Source organism: Hyperolius riggenbachi, chromosome 8 (assembly GCF_040937935.1).
Source record: "Hyperolius riggenbachi isolate aHypRig1 chromosome 8, aHypRig1.pri, whole genome shotgun sequence".
NCBI lineage: Eukaryota > Metazoa > Chordata > Amphibia > Anura > Hyperoliidae > Hyperolius > Hyperolius riggenbachi.
In genome coordinates, this window is record NC_090653.1 from 230,481,348 (window position 1) to 230,502,187 (window position 20,840).

Below are 20,840 nucleotides of genomic sequence, written 5' to 3' on the forward strand. Positions count from 1 at the left end.
AATTTAGTGTTATAGCACTTATGGCAATGTACATATATGGGAGGTAAAAGGATTGTACAGGTAACAATTCATGCTTTCGATTACATTCCAACATCAGAAACAGATCTAAATATGCCATTTGACAGTTCAGAGAGCGGATGTCCAAATGTCACCTACAGCTGAAAATTCTGATTCAATACTGCTGCCATGTAACCTAGGTACACCTGACCTTTAGTAGCTGAAGTGGAGTTATTAACAGTAGGTTCTATGGACAAACCTACTCCTTGAGCCTAGCACAGGGGTGGGCAAACTTTTTGAATTATGGGCCACATAGTGATCTTAAATATGACAAGGGGTCAGACCAGTGTCGTCAGCTGAGCCCCGCTTCCACCCAATAGCCAAATGTACTACCTCTAGTCTTAGTTTGGCGAATAATTACAGGTAGCTGATGAGTTGTGTCGTGTCGTCCCCATCCCCCACCCCATAGGTAGCCAGGTGCGACCCCTGTAGTAGCTGCCTTGTTAGTATAGGTAGCCAGGTATACCCATATTAGGCAGCTCCGTCCTTAGTTTAAATAGCCAGGTGTGCCTCAGTAATAGGCAGCCCACTCCCCAGTTTAGGTAGCCAGGTGTGCCCCATTATTTTACATATAGCAGGCTTTCCCACACAAAATACACATTGTGGCAGTATTCACCATAGAATACACAATGCAGCAGCGTTTCCCCACAAATTGCACACAATTGGCAGGATTTTTAACCCCCCAAAAAAAAACAGATAAAAAAAAAAAAAAGACATGAAGCAGCGTTTCCTCCATAAAAAAAAAATGTGGGCACAGTTCAACTTTAATGTAGTTTTTTTTTTTGGCTCCCCATCCCAATTAGTGCAGCCTAATATCTCTAGTATCAATAGTGGCACCAGAACATAAAATAAAGTACTCATCTGGCAGGTGACTCCTCTTCTGTACGCCAATACTGCTCCTTGATCTCCATTGCAGAAAGCACAACTGCAATCTCCCACGCTAAGAAAGAGGCAGAGAAGGGCTACAAGAAAATGGTGACCGGTGCCCAGCACTGGAGACACACTGCAGTGCTAGGCTTTGGACACCATTTTCCTGTAGCCCTTCTGGCGGAATCCACTGAGACTCCCACAGCCTGGACCTGGAGAGATACAGGCGGTGAACTTGGGTTAAAGATCTGCGGCAACGGATATAGCCCTGCATCAGCGGGCCAGATGAAATTGCCAAACCGCCCAGGTACGGACCACGGACCGTAGCTTGCCCACCTCCTGTCTAGCATCATCTCGCTGTTCTACAGACCACAAGGGGATTGTGAAATTTGGTGCTACAGCAAATTAAATCATTAGATGGACATGATTTACCATTTATGGGTAAGATTAGGGCTGGATTCCAGGAAGCAATTTTACTCTTCTACTAGAAATCTTAAAGCTACCACAGGTGTGTGTACCAGTTACCCATCACCAGATGATATTGAACACTGTTGTAAAAAGAAAATATTTTTTAAAATAATAGCACACTGTGGAAAAGGTTTTCCTTAATGGGAACCTAAACTGAAAAGGATATTGATTTTTCCTTTTGAAATAATACCAGTTGCCTGACTCTCCTGCTGATCCTGTGTCGATAATACTTTTAGTCACACCCCCTCAACAAGCATGCAGATCAGGTGCTCTGACTGAAGTCAGACTGGATTAGCTGCATGCTTGTTTCAGGTGTGTTATTCAGCCACTACTGCAGCCAAATAGATCAGCAAGTTAGCCAGGCAACTGGTATTGTTTAAAAGGAAACATCCCTATCCCTCTAAGTTTAGGTTCCCTTGAAGCCAAAGGGTACAGAAGGACTGCCGGGCAACTGGTATGGTTTAAAGGGACTCCGAGCTCACGAAAAAAAGAAAAGTTGTACTCACCAGGGGCTTTCTCCAGCCCAGTGCTGGTCGGGAGGTCCCACGCCGGCGTCCTGGCTCCTCTCCTTCTCCCCGCTCCGGTATAGCTGACAGGCCGCAGCCCGGGCGACACTCGGTGGAGTGTCGGGCTGCAGCTTCCGCGTATGACGCGGATTACGTCACACGCCGGCCGCCTCGCGTCATCACGGCGGCCGGCGTGAAAGTACTGCGCATGCGCGCTTTAATCGCGCATGCGCAGTACTTTCACGCCGGCCGCCGTGATGACGCGAGGCGGCCGGCGTGTGACGTAATCCGCGTCATACGCGGAAGCTGCAGCCCGACACTCCACCGAGTGTCGCCCGGGCTGCGGCCTGTCAGCTATACCGGAGCGGGGAGAAGGAGAGGAGCCAGGACGCCGGCGTGGGACCTCCCGACCAGCACTGGGCTGGAGAAAGCCCCTGGTGAGTACAACTTTTCTTTTTTTCGTGAGCTCGGAGTCCCTAGCTGTTGATTTAGATATATGCTAGAAAGCACTTTAGCATATCCTCCATATTGGCTTCTGAAACAAGGCACACACTATGAGATATACATCTGACATTAGATACTATCGGCATTTTGTCATGCAACACTGGACATCAGATTAAAGCAGAAATCTGATACAGGTATCGGAACGCTGTCATTAGGCTTGTACTGATTTATACAGTACAAATCCAGGAGACCGGTCGTATCACTGCCAACTGCACCAGTCATGTAAAGTTCTGATGCGCTTGAATCACAATCCTATGTCCAAGCTGTAAAAAACTTCTTATAGCGTATGTCTACCTTTTCTATAACTTTAAACATTTCTAAGAGGACTAATCTAGCTCATGCCCCATACTGACAGCTCGAAGCTTACATCAAAAATTCCTGTTACCTGTTGTGAGAAAAAAAACTGCATTAACAGATGCCAAGGAGTGGGAGGGCTGGTCTTTTCTGTACAAGTGTGTCCAGCCGACAACATGGTCACAGTGGGCCTTAACAGAATCCCAATTTACAGAGCTAAATGGGAAGCAGACCTAATATTTTGTAAGTGTGGGAATAAGGCCTTGTTCACATAAATCGCAAGCGCTAGGCTATTTATTGAACGATTTTGTTAGCGCTTTTACAACCGCTTTCAGAGCGATTTTCACTTAGATAAGCACTTTTTTAAGTGCTTGTGTAGGTTTTTTTCTTTGCCCCGGAAATGAATAAATACAATATTTATTCAAAGCACTCCGGAAATCGCTTTTCAAAACGTTGTTTCAAGTGCTTAGCGATTTCCCTATCCTTTCTATTAAATAGCAAACGCTCAGAAAATGGTACAGGACCCAAGTTTGCGATTGGACAGAAAGCTCAGCGCTCATATGAGAACACTAACAGAGCAACATTGCAGAAGCACTTTTAAGGCGATTTTTAAAATCACTAGCGCTAAAAAAAAAAAATAATAAGCGAAAAAACCGTGTGAACAAGCCCTAAGGATTAATTTACATCAGGGGTATGCTGTTGGCGTGTGCCATTTATCAAAGCACCGCCATCTGTGCTGTTGCAGCACCGAATTCCTTTCATACTGATTGTGTACAATGCACCATATAGAAGTAAAAATTTGATATCGATTTCTATCCAACGTCTTATTTCCTTGTAGGTCATCCCAAATACTGCACAGTGTAAACAAGGCCTATTACATTTTCTAGAAGTTTTGCAGAACATTCCTTTAGAAATGACTACATATGCTTTCCTGCACTCACTTCCTGATACACAATCATGTCTTGGTTGCCTCCAAGCACCTGAGCAAGCAAAGATCTGGCACTGTTCAATCTTCCTCCACTGCAATGTATAAACAAGCCAGTAAGCAAGAACCTGGATACTCCTACAATACCTATTTGCAAGGCAACAGCATTAAGACAGTACAGAAATCACATGTTCCAAACATAATAAAATAGCAAAGACCTCAGCACATTAGTCTACATTAAAGCAGAACTACAATCAGAATTTCCACTTTGGTCCAAGATAAGTCACACTGTTGTAACTTCTAATAACAAACATGTTTAAAAGCAGAGCCTGGAAGGGTTAACCATTTTAGTTTCATTTTCCCCTGCAACTTTATCAGTCATTGAGGTGTCCTGCACAGAGCTCTCCAACCTGCAGCTCAGCACACAGGTTGTGTGTTAGGGCTTATTTCCTATTCGGCCGTGGCTCCCATTCTGCTGCGTAGCCACAGCCTGATTCACTAAGCCGTGATTCAGCTGCGTGCTGCAGAAATCTGCAGTATTTTGTCTATATTTGCACTGAAGTGCGATCTGGACTGCAAGGCACTTAAAAGATAGGCAGCATTTCCCCATGCAGCTTGCAAGCAGGGAAACACTGCAAATATGTGTATAATGGAAATTAGCCCTTACATAGAAAGAAAGTCAGAAACTAGCAATGTGCTTACAGACTGAACTGGATATTACATTCTAAAGCAAGATGGCAATGGCAGCTGCCATCACTGCTGAGACAGGTTTTTACATTTATGTTATGCCAGACTGTAGTTCAAGTTTTATAATACTTTGTTTTTCATTGCAAGGTTTTTGGAGGATGCAATTAGTTATTAACAAGTGAGCTTTCAAGACTCCTAAATCCCAGGACTAGCAAGACAAACTTAACTGTAATGGATATTACAAAAACCACATAATACATTATAAATACTATGCACAAAATGTTCATTGAAAAGGTCATATGTGCTACACATTACTCAACATTAACCAAATGTTGAGCAACCGCATTATGGATTAAACCTGCGTGCCAGAGTGTTTAATCACCTGACAAAACATGCAGCAGCTGAACAACAAACCACATGTACACATGGGTCATTTTTTCTAATTTTAGTTTCTTATATTACCACAATACATTTTAAATGAAACAAATCAGATGCAGTTGAAGTACAGACTGAGCTTTATTGCAGGGGTTGTTTTTTTTACATAAGCCCTTCATTTCAATGGCTCAAAAGTAATTGGGCAAATAACTGAAAATAAAATGTACATTTTAATACTTGGTTGACATCCCTTAGCTGGCAATGACAGCCTTTCAGCGCTGCGTAATATGTTGGCGCTTGATAAATACAATACTACCGTATTTTTCGCCGGAAGACGCTCCGGGAATATAAGACACGCCTAGGTTTAGAGGCCAAAAACCAAGGGGAAAAAAAAAAAAAAAAAAAACAACGTGTTCTGCTGTCTGCCCCCATCTGTGTCCAGTTGCCTGCCCCCAGTGTCCTGCTGTCAACCCCATCCGTGTCCCGCTGTGGCCGTCTAATCCGTCCCCCCCCCCTGTGGCCGTCTAATCCGTTCCCCCCCCCTGTGGCCGTCTAATCCGTTCCCCCCCCCCCCCCCCCCCCCCCTGTGGCCTGTCTACAGTTTAGTCTTCAATGCGAAATGCATGCCTAATTGGGATAAGACCAGGAGATTGGCTTGGTCATTTAAGAATTTTCCCTTTTTGCTTTAATCAACTCCTGGGTTTCTTTGGCTATAGGTTTTGGGTCATTATCCATCTGTATCATGAAACGCTAATCAATTTGACTGCATTTAGCTGGATTTGAGCAGACAGTAATATCTCTGAACACCTCAGAATTAATATGGCTGCTTCTGTTCTGTCACATCAAACACTAGTGTCCCAGTGCTACTGGCAGCCATGCATGCCCAAGCCATCACACTGCCTCCGTATTTTTTTTATTTATTTTTTTGCCTCCGTATTTTACAGATGATGTAGTATGCTTTGGATAATGAGCTGTTTGAGGACTCCATACTTTTTTCTTGCCATCATTCTGGTAGAGGTTGATCTTGGATTCATCTGTTCAATGAATTTTTTTTTCAGAACAGTGCTGGCTTTTCTTTATCAAAGTCTAATCTAGCCTTTCTATTCTTGATACTTATGAGTGGCTAGCACCTTGCAGTGTACCCTCTAATTGCTTTCATGCAGTCTTTTCTTTATGGTAGACTTGGATATCAAATACGCCTAACCCCTGGAGAGTGTTCTATTGGTTGGCTGTTGTGAAGGGGTTTCTCTTCACCATGGAAATTACTCTGATCATCCATCACTTTTCTTCCATGGATGTCCAGGTATTTTTTGCGTTGCTGGGTTCACCAGTGCTTGCTTGCTTTCTCAGGATGTACCAAACTGTAGATTTGGATACTTGTAATATTTCCCAGATGGGGTTTTTTCTTTTTTAGCAGCTTAAGGATGGCTTCTTTCACCTACATGGAGAACTTCTTCAACTGCATGTTTCGTCTGTTCACAGCAAAATCTTCCAAATGCAAGCACCACACCTTTTACAGAATCGCCCACATCTGTCCATGAAATAGCATTTCAGTAAATTGTCCGATTACTTTTGAGCCCGATTGTGTTCAAATAATGCTTCAGTTGCCTCACATTGTTGTTATGCAATTGTTTTGTGTTACACCCCCCTCTCCCCACCCAACCCAATTAAAGCTGAAATGCACCACTTCAACTGCATCAGTTATTTCATTTAAAATTTAGTGTGGTAATATACAGAAACAAAATTAGGAAAAAGTTGTCTCTGACCAAAGATTTATGAACCTAACTGCTGTGCACAATATCAGATGTCCCTGTTCACAAGCCTAAAAACTAGCTAGCCCTTGTGTAATCTAAAGGTTATCAATGTGTCAGCTATCAGTCACATGACAAGCTAACTATTGAATGTCAAATGCAACTTTAGAACTTCAAGAGATAAGCCTACTTATCTGTAACTACTCAAGCAAGGAAAAAAAAAATCTACTATACATAAAGTATACTCCGGATGTATACAAGATGTAGAGAGGAATGGAGAAAGAAAAAGAAAGCAGGCAAACATGAGGTAGCCAAAAGTAAAGAAAAAAAATCACCTCCAGGTTTTCCATTGAGTGTCCACAAGACAAGAAAGTGAATGATTGCCATTAAATATGTAAAATTAGGTTTGTAATGAGTGTGCCATTGGGGGTTAAGGTGATTATTAATAGATCCATATGGGATTTTTCATCTTCCACAGGGAGAAGACACTGTCGATTCATTATAAAACTCACAATAGTGCCACGTGCCGCAATACATGCCGGGAGATGTAGTCCGTCTGAGTGCATCTCCCGGCATGCATTGCGGCAGCCAGAGACAAAACACTGCTGGGAGCTTGAATCTGCAGCACCCTGCGATCTCTCCCTGGGGAGGTTGGCGATTCCCATACACACAGGGGTTCAGGAAAATGAAGAAAACCCTGGAGCCTCATACACCCTTACTAGTACTGTCACATGGCAGGGATCGTGACTATTCCTCAGGTGACAGTTTGGGTCTTTGTGACTTATACAGTAAATAGAGAAACCTGTTACATGCATTTTTCATCTTTACTGCCTATGACTGAAGCTAATGCAGTTGTCATTTCCTCCTTTACTTTTTTTTTTCGTCTGAAATGGTAAATACATTACCAGCCCTCCTCCCCACTGAGCTCTGTAATGCACTGTAATATCTAGCTTGCTTTGTGAACAACATAGCACAGCATAAATCATATTTCAACAGCTTCTGCAGGGTATGAGGTTTATTACCCTTCTCAGCCTCGTGTCACACTGAACAGCCCCCAGCCAATCACTGTGGAGCAGGAATGGGGAAGCGGAGAAAAGCCTCCTTCTCCCCAGAAATGTACCAGAATAGAACCAGACTAACCGTGATAAGATACATTACAGCAGAAACATTTACGAGTATATTGAAATGCTTGCATTACAGACGGCAGAGCAGTGAGGGTAAATGGAATTTGATTTTATGGCTGACAATCCTGCTTTAAAAGAACATTTGTAAGCACCTAAGTATCTATGGGGCTGCTAATATCAGCACTTTTCATACTTTAAGACAAAATCTGGGAGCTGAAGGATTTAAGTTTTGCCCAAAGATAAAGTTAAGCACTCCATGAAGGATTTATGCAAACAGGTTAAAACTACAGTAAAATAAAGCTTAGCAGCCAATACGGTTACATCTGTTAAAAGGAAAACATTTGATTGGTTGCAATAGGCTGATGCCGCACTTTTGTTCCAGTTTTCATTACAACTGATCTGATAATTCAGCACAGCACGGCCTTGCCGAACCAATATATCTTCAGAACATGGAAAGTTTTCAGGAAGCAGAGAGACAGGTCTCTTCAGGAAGCAGAGAGCTGTGATGTGCCTGAGGACAAAAGCAATCTCAAAATGAATAGTTTCAAATGTAAACAAAGGTAGCCATGTCTTAAAGAGCTAACAAAAAAGTAGCAAAGTTGAAGGTACCAAATGGATATTGTGATATATACAGTATATCATACACTAAGTCAAGTCAAAATATTCTACTCACAAGTTTGAAAGAAATCTTTCACAGGACTCGTACTGCAGAGTACTAAATGAAACTTACAATGGTACAAGAGGAGGGGACAGCTCTGATGCACCATGTAAACAATAACAGCACAGTTATTGGGGAAGTCCACAACCTTAGTCACATACTACTGAATCAACAGCACAGGCAGATGAGCAAAGTACAATTATTGCAACTGCTAATTTACAAACCTTAAGCCAGCTTTATTTTCAAATGAAAGAGGTTAGTTGGTTTCTATGACTTATGTCAGAATACATACTTACAAGGCTGTTCTCATCCGGATCATTAAAAGCAAAAGCAAAATATATGCACAGGGTCAAGCTACTGCAAGCGTCAGCACAGGGTAGCACATTTCAGCCCCTCAGGTTTCTTTAGTTGTAGCGACTACTAAGAACCTGAAAGGGTCAGAAACATGTAAGCCATCCTGGAGCCCCGCTTACAGTTCCCTGACCCGCCACTTGTATCTTGCTTTTGCTGTTCAATAAAGCTTCTGCATTTAAGGATACGACTGTCAACTGTCTTGCTGTAAGGGATTATAGTGGAGGTGTCATCCAATCTGCAACAATGCATCCTAAGGGCCAGTGCACACCAAAAAAGCGCTTGCATAGTCGCAAATGCTCAGCGCTTTTTGAAGTGATTTTTCCTGGAGATTCTAGGCATGTGCCTAGCAATGTTCTAATCATGTTTAGCGATTTTCGGAGCGTTTTCGTGTAGCTTTTTTTATTTTTTGTTACAGCAGAACTAACTGAACAGCTTCTGTAACAAAAACGCTTGGAAAATCGCTCTGTTCTAGCGCTTTTCAGGGCGATTTTCCATTTGTCTATACTTAACATTGAGGCTGAATCGCCTCAGAAATCAGCAAAAATGTTGCAGGACCTGCGTTTGCATTTGGGAAAAAAAAAAGCACACTGCCAAGCAATTTTTGAAGCGCAAGAGTTTTTAAAAGTGCTCAGAAGCTCCGTTGGTGTGCACCAGCCCTTACTTAGCTTGTGGGCATTGGGAGTTCTGAACGGTTCCTTATTCCTCTAAGTTGATTTCTGAGTTTACTTTTAGTTTCACTTTAGAAAATATTTGAAATGAAACAAAGTGGGAATTCCCCCATAAGATGGCAATATGGTGTTCTCAGGATTATCATGAAAAGCAATTGATAGCAAATCCCCACATTAAATTATCAACTCTCCCTGCTGCTTAGGCCTTAAGGTGGCCACACGATACAATAAAATGATCCGATTTTACAGTAATTCGATAAAAACGATCGTATCGAAAAAAATCGAAAGCTTTTTTTTTTCATTCGACTGAAAAATACGATCGGATTTCCCGTTTTTTTTCGATTTAAATCGATCCGGAATGCCAGATATTTCTCTTCAATTTCTACTAAAGATTGCATCTTTCTACTAAAGATTGTATGGTGTGTGTTGGATTGCTAATTTATTAATATACACACCCTAGCAATTTTCTCTGAGTTTCCAATCATTTTCATCATAATTGAGGAAAAAATTGAACATAGGTGTGTGGTACATTGGTCAGATTTTTGAAATGTTACAGTCAGAAAAATTGATTGCAATTCTTAAATTAACCAGATATTTAAAAAATTGTATGGTGTGTGGCCACCTTTACAGGGATTTCTCTAACAATAACAGGCTAAACAAGTTGACACAAATACCTTAGCTAATGGAGGGCCACACAGGAAGTTGCTTTATGTGTTGTATATACGTTAAAGTAAACATACACTGTACAATTGTTTGGCTCGATTAGATCAATCATAAATAGAAGTGGATTTTAACATTTGACGTCAGTAATATAGCCAGCTTTAGATGGCAAAGTGATAGCAGGCATAATTTTTTTAACCATTAGGTAAAGGAGCAGGTCACATGTAGGGGTGATCAACAATATGCAAATACTTCTGAGTTTATGCAAATTTTTTATGCAATTATAGGCAGCTTGAAAATGTACCAATCAATTTAAACCTGGGTGGGACTTGATTGGCCCATTTTCCAGCTGCATATTGTTGCATAAACATTTACATAAATTTGCACAACCTCTGAAGTATTTGCATGCCATTGATCATTCCTAGTCACGTATCACGTGAAGAGCTGATAAATGAATGGACAAGGCATTTTCACAGAAGTGAAGTTAAAGGGGCAAGTAAAGGTAGTCATACATCTAGAAATTCTGATTCATTTGACAAAGAAGATTGACTTAATTAAGCGATCAGTTTTAGAAAGGTTGATCGACTAGTGGCCCACACACTACAAGTGACCACCTATGCAATTCACCTTCACTAACCGATCTGACCGATGGTGTCTCCATGTTCTGAAAGCAAAAATCGATTAGGAGTCGATCGAATGACGTGAACAGTAGATTCCTGTGCGATTGACCGTTATCTTGCATCCTGCTCAATCAACTATGCTGGTTGAGTTGACATATCAGCCACTTTTCAGCGATTGGGCATACTGGTACACTCGATTGTATAGAATGATCGATCTTACATCCAAATCGCAAGATATATATGTATATGGCCACTTTTAGTATTTATTTTCTAATGTAAACTATGTCCTATTCTAGTATTGTAAACAATACAATTTAGTTCTACTTTAATTGGTTAGGATTTACCACCCTCACCAGGGTCACACCAGGTCACAAACTGGGTTGCCAAGGTGTGTGTTAAGTGGTTGTTATAGGGCCCGTTCACACTTAGAACCGCAGAACGCCGGCGATTACCGCGGGCGTTTTGCGGGGGTGATCGCGATTAGCGTGCTGTGCACGCTAATCACGATCGCAAATCGCGGAACGCTCATCGCCGGCAAACCGCTGCATGCAGCGCAGTTATCGCTAGCCGCAACAGTTTCCATCAATCGTCGCAGCCTCCCCACACAGCTCCGGTCTTCTCTGTGGGGAGGAGCGGGTCTGCGCATGACGTCATGACAATGTACAATCCTCCCCATAGAGAAGACCGGAGCTGTCCAGGGAGGCTGCACCGATCGATGGAACCAGGCTGGGTAATGTATAAGTGCCCCTATCGTCGGGATCCTGGGAAATCGGGGGGGGGGGGGGGGGGGGGTTGTGCACACTTATAATAGCTAGCCTAGTGCTAGCTAACATCTTATTCATCCATAGAAACTAATAGTTTTATAGCGGGGGACTCAGGCTAGCAAAACCTGAGCGGCATAACGCTCAGGAGGTTAATAACTTGACAATCTAACACACACCATACAATCTTTAGAAAAATTGAAGGAAAATTTCCAGCATTTCGTAACGATAAAAACAGGAAATCTGATCAGATTTTTCAGACATGAAAAAAAAAATAAGCTTTCGATTTTTTCAGAAGATCCAATCATATTTAACCACTCCAGCCTACAGGGTTGAGAATTTTTTACATCTGAGCAACTTTCACCTCCCATTCATTTGCCAATAACTTTATCACTACTCATCACAATTAATTGATCTATATCTTGTTTTTTCCGCCACCAATTAGGCTTTCTTTAGGGGGTACATTTTGCTAAGAGCCACTTTACTGTAAATGCATTTTAACAGGAAGAATAAAAAAACGGAAAAAAATCATTTCTCAGTTTTCAGCCATTATAGTTTTAAAATAATACATGCCTCCATAATTAAAACTCACGTATTGTATTTGCCCATATGTTCCGGGTATTACACCGTTGAAATTATGTCCCTATCACAATGTATGGCGACAATATTTTATTTGGAAATAAAGGTGCATTTCTTCAATTTGCGTCCATCACTATTTAGAAGCCCATAATTTAATAAATCATATTGATATACTCCTTTGACATGAATATTTTAGATTTTAAAAAAGTTTAGACCCTTAGGTAACTGTTTTTTTTATTATTGTAATTTTTTTATTAAAAACTTGTATGTGGGTATTTTTTGGTGTGGGAGGTAAACAGGGGATTTTACATGGGTAAAAATGTATTTATTGTATGTAAAGTGATTTTTGGTGTAGTTTGCAATTTGGCCACAAGATGGCCACAGTCAAAAAGTTAGAAGATAGAAGCAGGGGAACTTTTTGATCTCCGAAAAGTCGCAGCGTCTGAAGAGGCTTTTCTCCGGGTGGGGGTCCGATCAGTGAAATCCCTTTCATTGATCGCTGTGCTAACGGCCCCCAGCGGAAGCACGCGCGACCCACGGGAGTGCGCGCAGCCTAACTGGACGAAAATTTTCGTCCAGTTAGGCTGAAGTGGTTAAAATACTCCATTCTCCTCCTCCTCGACCTTTCAGCAGCTTTTGACACAGTAGACCATCCTTTACTCCTCCAGTCCATGGGCATTCATGACCTCGCCCTGACCTGGCTTTCATCCAACCGCGCCTTCACAACCTCTTTCAATGAATCCTCATCCACCCCCAATCACCTCTTGGTGGGAGTCCCAAGGCTCAGTCCTTGGCCCCCTACTGTTCTCCCTAAGCACAACCTCCATTGGCAAGGTTATCTTCTCCATGGGTTTTAACTATCATCTGTATGCAGATGATACCCAGATCTACCGCCACACCCCTTACATATCCACCACTACCATGGACAAGGTCTCCTTCTGCCTATCAGCCATCTCCTCCTGGATGTCCGCTTGGTTTGTGAAACAAAATCTAAACAAAATGGAATTTATGATCTTCCCACCCCGGCCATCCCTGAACCTTCCAGATGTGCATGTCACTGTTAACCACACTACCATTCGCCCTAACTTTCAAGCCCGCTGTCTGGGTGTCACCCTGGACTCCGCACTCTTCACCCGCCACCACTCCTCACATCCAAAACCTCACGAAGTCATGGCAACTTCCACCTCCGTAACATCTGCAAGATCCGCCTTTTCCTGACCTCTGCCACCACCAAACTCCTCATCCATGCCCTCATAATTTCCCACCTTGACTACTGCAATGCCCTTCTGCCTGGTCTCCCTATGACCTGAATAGCCCCGCTGCAGTCCATCATGAATGCAGCAGCCAGAATTATCCACTCCTATCGCTCCACCACGGTGGCTCCCCTCTGAATCTCTCCACTGGCTTCCTATCCAATCCAGAAACAGATTCAAGATACTGTGTCTGACCTACACATCTGTCCACAAAACCTGTCCAACCTACATTTCGGATTTTACTCAGAGGTACACACCTAGCCGCTCACTCCGCTCCTCCAATGAACGTCGCCTGACCGCCCCCGCATCACCCAGTCCCAAGCAAGCATCCCAGACTTCTCAAGAGCTGCTCCAACACTATGGAACTCCCTACCTCCAATTAGGGCAACCCCTCCTTCACCTACGCTGCGGCCACCTACTACCGGTTACAACTATCCTGCGGCCACCTACTACTGGCTACACCTATCCCTGGCTACCAATGCCACGGCCTCCTACTACTGGCTACCTATGCTGCGGCCACCAACTACTGGCTACACCTATCCCTGGCTACCTATGCCGCAGCCACTACTACTGGCTACCTATGCTGTGGCCACCTACTACTGGCTACACCTATCTCTAACGCCACCAGGACTTTTGCAGGAGCAGGGTGAGCCTTTTTACAGTTTGACCCGGGGACCCTAATCTCCCGGCGGCTTAATCATATGTATGCCGAGGGAGTGGGGCACCCCACACGGGGGTGGGGGGCACATTTAATGTAAGGGGGAGGCTTGCAACCCTAGTCCTGCCTCTTCCTGCATTGGCACCCCACATGGCTGGCTGGCAGTGTATAACACTTGGGGAACATGTGTAACACACGAGCCACATGCTATCTGCAGGTAGTCACGTGGGACACAAAGGCTGGACGCTAGCGGCGGGTAGCCGGACAGAAAGTATTTTAATGCACAGGCACATAACTTTTTTTTTGGGGGGGGGGGATATTTGGCCACCATATGAACCGAAATGTCCCCCTGTGACCCCTTAAAACAGCAGCCAGAATCATTCACTCCTTTTCACCTCCACTGGGTGCCCATTAATTCCTAAATTGCCTTGAGGGACAGCTGTAGTGAGAGTGATATAAAGGCTATATAGAGTACACGAAAATCTCACTGCACATGCACAGGACGCTACCAGTGACAGGAGCGCAATCAAGGTTGCACACGACCAGGGCCACACAGGCGCAGTGGCCATCAACTTACTGGTTTGCTGCGGAGGACCAGAGGATCTGTGTCACAGTGCGGGCTCAGGTTGGTTGCAGTAGTGTCAGTAGAAACCCAGGTAAGTTAAACTGGCTTTTTACTACTACTTTAGGCTTCCTTTAAAATGTGACCAGTGTAAAGGTGGCCATACATAAGGCGACTTGTTGGCCGATCAACCATCCAGAAAATCGGAGCAAACAAGTGCATGCCTGACCACCAATGCAACCAATTTTGGGATGGAAATTGGTTGCATGGTCAATCGCGCATGCTGCAAGATGTCAGGCCGAAGCTGGTTGGTTGAGTGCGCGGCGGTACGGCAGACCATTTTGGAACGAGTGATGAAACCCCTGCAATGTATAAATGAGATATAGATATAGATAGATGAGATAAATTTGTCTGTCAAATCTGTCAGGTCTATGGGCACCTTAAATTGTTACAGGATGTCTAAATCTTTATATTTTTGAAACATAGCAGAAATGTGGAGACTTCAGTTAAGGTTCCAGCTCTAATCATCAATCATTTCAGTAGGCTGGTAAAGTCAGTGAAATTAGGACACAATGTCCATTTCCTGTCAGTGACTCAGTATTATAGGGAGATGATAAGTCACACATTAGTAAACCGGTTCCATAACAGGAGCCTCCCTATATTTTTGTAAGGTTTACATTAATAAGGGTGTTCTTTAGAATAATTTATGGTTATCAAAAGCCCAACTCAAATTATTTGTAGTCCTATGCAGGGGGATGGCCAATGAGTTGCTAACAATGCTGAGTTGATGTAGGCTTATGCAAATTTATGCAACATGAAAATGGACCAGATTCTGTCTGAACACACGATACAATCTTAATCGATGTAGTGTAACACTACATATTCACTTCACACTGCATCAGTTATGTTGCTGAATAATTCTGCTTGCCAACTCACTGCTCATACAATCCTATGGGCCTGTTCACATCACTGCGTTGCAATGGATTGCATTAAAGTGAATGGGAACCGAATCTTAAAAAAAAAGGCAGATACTTAGGGAGGCTCTGGGTCCCATAAAGCGCCCTCTATGACCCACTTGCACGTGCGCAGTATGGAGCTGCCTGTCTTCGGGAGGACTCGGCTCCCGAAGTCTTCCGCATTTGAACGGTGGATCCAGCGCAGCACCGAGGGCACCGGGAGAGGAGAGGGAAGGCTCATTAGGACCCAAGCCTTCTCTCTCGAGTATTTGACTTTTTTTTATTTAGTTATCGATTGCCATTAGCTTTAGACGTTGAATTGGCGTTAATGTCTAGTTTCCATTGCACTTCACACATTTTGAGGCTTCATTATGCTTTTGAGGCTTTCATTATGCAACGCGCACAGTGCGAATCCAGTCTCATACATTAGTGGTAGATCAGGACTGATATCTTCCAGATATTTACCGTTTACCTTTTCTACCATTCTGAACCACTATATTATAGAAGATTTCAGCAGCAATCCTGTGAAATATCGATCTCATTGCTGCAGCTGCAAGCTTTGTACCACTAAATGTAGTGGAAAAATATGTAGAGCCAAATCACGTGCTGCTACATGTGGTGGATTACAGAAGGATTGATCACACAAACTGATAATTAGGTTGTAAATATCAATCGTAAATGCATTAGTTTCAAGAGATTTTCATAAGCCGTTTAATTCTAATTTAACGTCTTATGTATTGAAATAAAATACTGTCTGGCCATCTTAGAAACCAAAAACATGGAAAATACTTTGACCAGATTAATCTCTCATACTACATGTAAAAAGATTGGATAAGACTGTCCAGTGTATGATCAGCTTAAGAGGGTCCTGAACTGACTATGGACAAAAATTGGCCATGCCAACCTGTGTAATATTAAGTATCCTCTAGTTTGGATGCATTCCCCTCCCTTGCACCACTTAACCACTCGTTCATGGCTCTGAATGCACAAGCAGCACTACTGTGCACTGCCAGATAGGTGCAAAAATGTACAGGGTTCACATACTCCGCTCCTTTGACTAAAATGGGGCAGAGCGGTGCTACAGAGACTAGGGCATCCGAGGTTAGATAAGTAGGAGGTCCTCATACTACACGCTGGTGTGCTTAGTTTTATAGATTGGGTCAGTTCACATGCCGTTTCTTTAGAATTCTAAATTCTTAGGTTGCAAGCTTCTCAGAAAGTTAAAGAGACACTGAAGCGAACACAAAAGTTATGATATAATGAATTAGGTGTCTAGTACGGATAATTACTAGAACATCAGAAGCAAAGATAAGATTCTCATTTTTATTTTCAGTTATAAAGTGTTTTTTATAACATTGCATCATGCTCTAATATTTGCAATTTACACACTACTCAGCATTCTAAATGATTTTGCAGAGCAGGCCAGTGACCTTTTGACCTGTCCTGTGGGGAAGAAAAAATAATACAATGCCAGACAGTTGAGATAAGCTTCAGAAGACAGAGCTCTTTGCGACTTTGAAAGTGGTGGAGCTTAATGACTTTTTGCATAGATAACTGGAGTTTCTTACCTCTTCCTGTACTGGAAACAATATTAGGCTCATACTGTATATACCTGCTGCCAATGTTTTATTTTTTAGCTGTGCTACACAATCTTATCAATTTTTTTTTGGCTTCAGTGTCTCTTTAAGGTGGCTGTAACAATTCAGGGGTATCAGGAAAGACAAAGAAGGAATACAGTAGCAGATGTATCTGATAAGGAAGTGTGGGAACAGTTATGTGAAATATAAATATCTACATACACTAGATGCACTAATTCCAACAACAAATGGACAACAAATCTCAGCCGCACACTGAATTACCTTTAAGCCCCAAAAGTTTAAGTAGCCTAAGCAAGGACACTATTCTCTGCAGTCCGATAATGGTTGAACATCAAGTCACAGCTTAAAATCTCCACAAACCACATTCTCTTTAGCACAGCAGATAAAGTTCTGGTTCAAGTCGAATTACAGTGCCAAGTACCAGTCCGGTGCATTGACGAAGGGGGACACTGTAGCACTGAAACGATTGCCTGCTTTGCGGTCTATGGGAGAACACCACTTCACGTTTTGGAACGATATAGCTTATTCATGAATTTGTGGAAGCCAACACAGTGGCCCAGAACCTAACGAGAAGGGTGTGCAGGTCAAAACTCAGTATAACTCTTAAACACAACTGAACACATTTTTCACTCTCTGCTCCACTTGATAATCAGGCAATCCTATTCACGAACAGGCCATCCTCTGAACAAGGAAATTGCTCCATGTTGTATGATGCCTCCGGATAAAAACTTGTACACATGCTAAATTAAAAACGTTTGAAACATCCAAATGATGACAGATTTGGCCGTATTGGACAACAATCATGTGCAAAAATGTAGCCAAACAACGAAAAGCAACCAACATTGGGTATTTGGCTAAAACCATTCAGCAGATCAACTCAGACGACTGTTGGACAGATGATATGCAGTCATGCACGTGTGTACAGTGTGATTTGAACGACATTGTTCTACTGAATGCGGACATGTCATGCATAATGTCGAAAATTCAAACATTCAAAGTAGATACGCAGGTTGGATGATGCAACCCAGACAACTATTCGGGGCCATCTCAGCCAAGAATCTAGCTCCTATACAGATGTCCCCCCACTCAGGGTCATCTAAAGATCCCGTACACACAGTTTTCCTCACACCAGAAGCCCTTTCATCGTTGGCAATGACGTTGTTCCCTCTCCTCAGAAGCAGACATCTCCGTGCCATAGCCACAGGATACAGCTGTACACTGCCTTTACGCCACAGTATAGCCCTATGTTAAATCTTATATTTGCCAGACTATTATTGGATTTTGTCACTGTCATTTGGCCTGGTGAAGTTACGTGTACTGTATAATCACAAAATGCATTACCTTAGTGCCAATACGTTGTATCTAGTTTCCTTGAGGGAAGCCACCTATGCATTTTTATTTTAATGTATTTACTCTCTGGGCACCTTCTACGCCATTATTATTTGCAGGGACAGTGTTCTCCCCAGGCTCTTTTAGCCGGGAGATCAACCCAGCTAGTTTTGGTTAGCACACAGCTGTTATCAGCTCACGTCCTCCTATGCTGTAAGCAAAATTGTGCAAAGAAGCACCAGGCCTGCATTCACTCATCTCGCCAACCCCAGCTACTTTTTCATGCCAGACTGGAAAAAAAATTCTGGGGAGAGCACAGGGAGTTTGTGTGTTTAAATCGCATTTCCATGGGTTTGTGGCTTCCTCCTACACCCTTAATCTTCCTGGCGGTAAGCCAGAGCTGAGCTCGGGCTATGCCGCGCAGGATTTCTCAGGCCCTGCTGGGCCGATTCGCTTTTTTTTTTGCAACATGCAGCTAGCACTTTGCTAGCTGCGTGTGCATTTGATCGCCGCCGGGCACCCCCCCCCCCCCAGACCCCGTGTGCTTCCTGGCCAATCAGTGCCAGGCAGCACTGAGAGGTGGATCGGGACTCCCTTTGACGTCACGACGTCGGTGACGTCATCCCGCCCTTCAGGAAATCCCGTTCTGTGAACGGGATTTCCTGATCAAAGATCGCCGGAGGTTTCTAATAGACCGCCAGGAGGGTTAAAATATTCCTGTTAGCACTGCTCTTCATGTACAACGGGGAAAGGGAGTAGGGAAATTGTGGAACATAAGTGATGCAATTAGGCATCACCTTCCCAATTTGGGAGTAAGCCCTGAACCTTGTTTGTACAAATAAATATCAAAAACAAAGGGTTCTTAGGGACTCAGCGGTGTATGCAAAAATGAAAAACGATTGATTGACATATATAATTGCAAGACCATCTATATAATACAAACAACGGAGCTAAAAAGCAACAGTGCTGTTATTAAAAAGCCAGCTGTCATACATGCCACACTGACACATACTCCCAATCACACCACTCAGAACATGGGGTACCCCACTAATAACACGAACCAGTCCAACCGTGGAAAGGGATGCAATAAATAGCAGGAGAGGCACGGAATCATACAATTGCATGTCCAATATAATTCAAATAGACGTAGATTAGGTCTCACTCAAAAGAACCGGCATGCTTTAACATAAGGCCTTACTTAATACTCCATACTCACAACCCCATACTGATATCCATCGGTGGCCGTCAGCAGAAAGCTTTACCTGGCTATGATGCTCCAGCCGCACAGGTAGGCTGCAAGTTGATTCGGTGGGCCCCCCCCCCCCCTTGGTGTGAACCGGCATACAGTTCGGAGACACGCTGGCAGCCACGTGGTGCTGCGGAATTGGGGACTCACGTGCGCACGGTGTTGGTAAACCGCAAACAGACAGGTCAGTCCTTGCCGAGCACTAGGCTCACCATCAGAATTGCTTACCAGCGCAGCAGTCTTGCGCAAGCCCCAATCGGGCAGCCAGGAAACTTCGGCATCAGACGCCGGACTACACGCGCTTCCACGGACTTCTCAGCGCGTCATTGCTGGATAGGTAGGAAGTCAGTGGGCAGGATGGCAGCAGCCAATCGCCTACTAGTTTCGCTTGGCATCACCAAGCTTCATCAGGGCACCGCTCTTCATGTCTGATTCCTGATGAATTTAAATGTTCTGATGTGGAGAAATAAATTCACTGACACTAGCTTTAACTGTATATTGTCAGGTCTAACAACAAATGGGTTTGGTACATGCCGAGCCTGAACAGCTACACCAATACTGGTAGATAGTTGGCTTTCTTTGAAACGTGGCCCATGCTGTTACAGGAACATTTTTTAGATCCCACTGAGAGAATAAACTTGCAATAATAGTCCTAATCAAATATTCTTGGATTGTTTTGGAAGGCTTTTCCCTCTTGGGCAAAAGCACCCTGGCCATGCATTACAGCACACACATCAGTGTTCTCCTCAGAACTATTTTCCAGCCGGGTGGCATGAAATTGTAGCCGGGTGGCATGAAAAAACCGCCGGGTGGGGAGAGATGAAAATGCAGGGCAACTCTGCTTACAGCATAGGAGGTGGTGAGAACGTGAGCCAATGACAGCCGGGTGGTCACCAAATCTAGCCGGGTGGAGCACCCGGCTAAAAGAGCCTGGGGAGAACACTGCGCATGCACAAGTTTCCAACCACTCATGTCCAGTTCAAATGTGCTTTCCATCCCCAGTGAACTTTCAGGGCACTGTGAATAGAATTTACGCAGAACAGGTACCAGGAAAAACCCAAACAATAAGCAGCAATAAAATCACATCTAAGCACTTTAAACCCACTTTTTTATTTTAAAAAAAATGTAATTCACTTGAAGATTGTTTTAACTATAACAACCTCACTTGACACATGAAAGTAACATCTGGACACTCAAATTACTAAGCCACTAGATAACAGCTTAAAGTTGGGTTTTAAAGAATTCCACAATACATTAAATAAAAAGGTACAGTCCAACTTACAATGGTTACAGCAATTCATTTTAAATGCACTTTAGGCTAGGTACACACAATGAGATTTTATGGCAGATTTACTGTCAGATTGATTTCCAATATGTCCG

At 43.3% G+C, this 20,840-nt stretch overlaps 1 protein-coding gene across 11 annotated transcripts in view; it reads right to left on the reverse strand.

Moving 5' to 3' along the window:
• The window catches only part of HUWE1 (HECT, UBA and WWE domain containing E3 ubiquitin protein ligase 1), a 177,928-nt gene that overhangs the window by 155,804 nt on the left and 1,284 nt on the right, over positions 1-20,840 (reverse strand). The gene's annotated exons all lie outside the window — the stretch shown is intronic.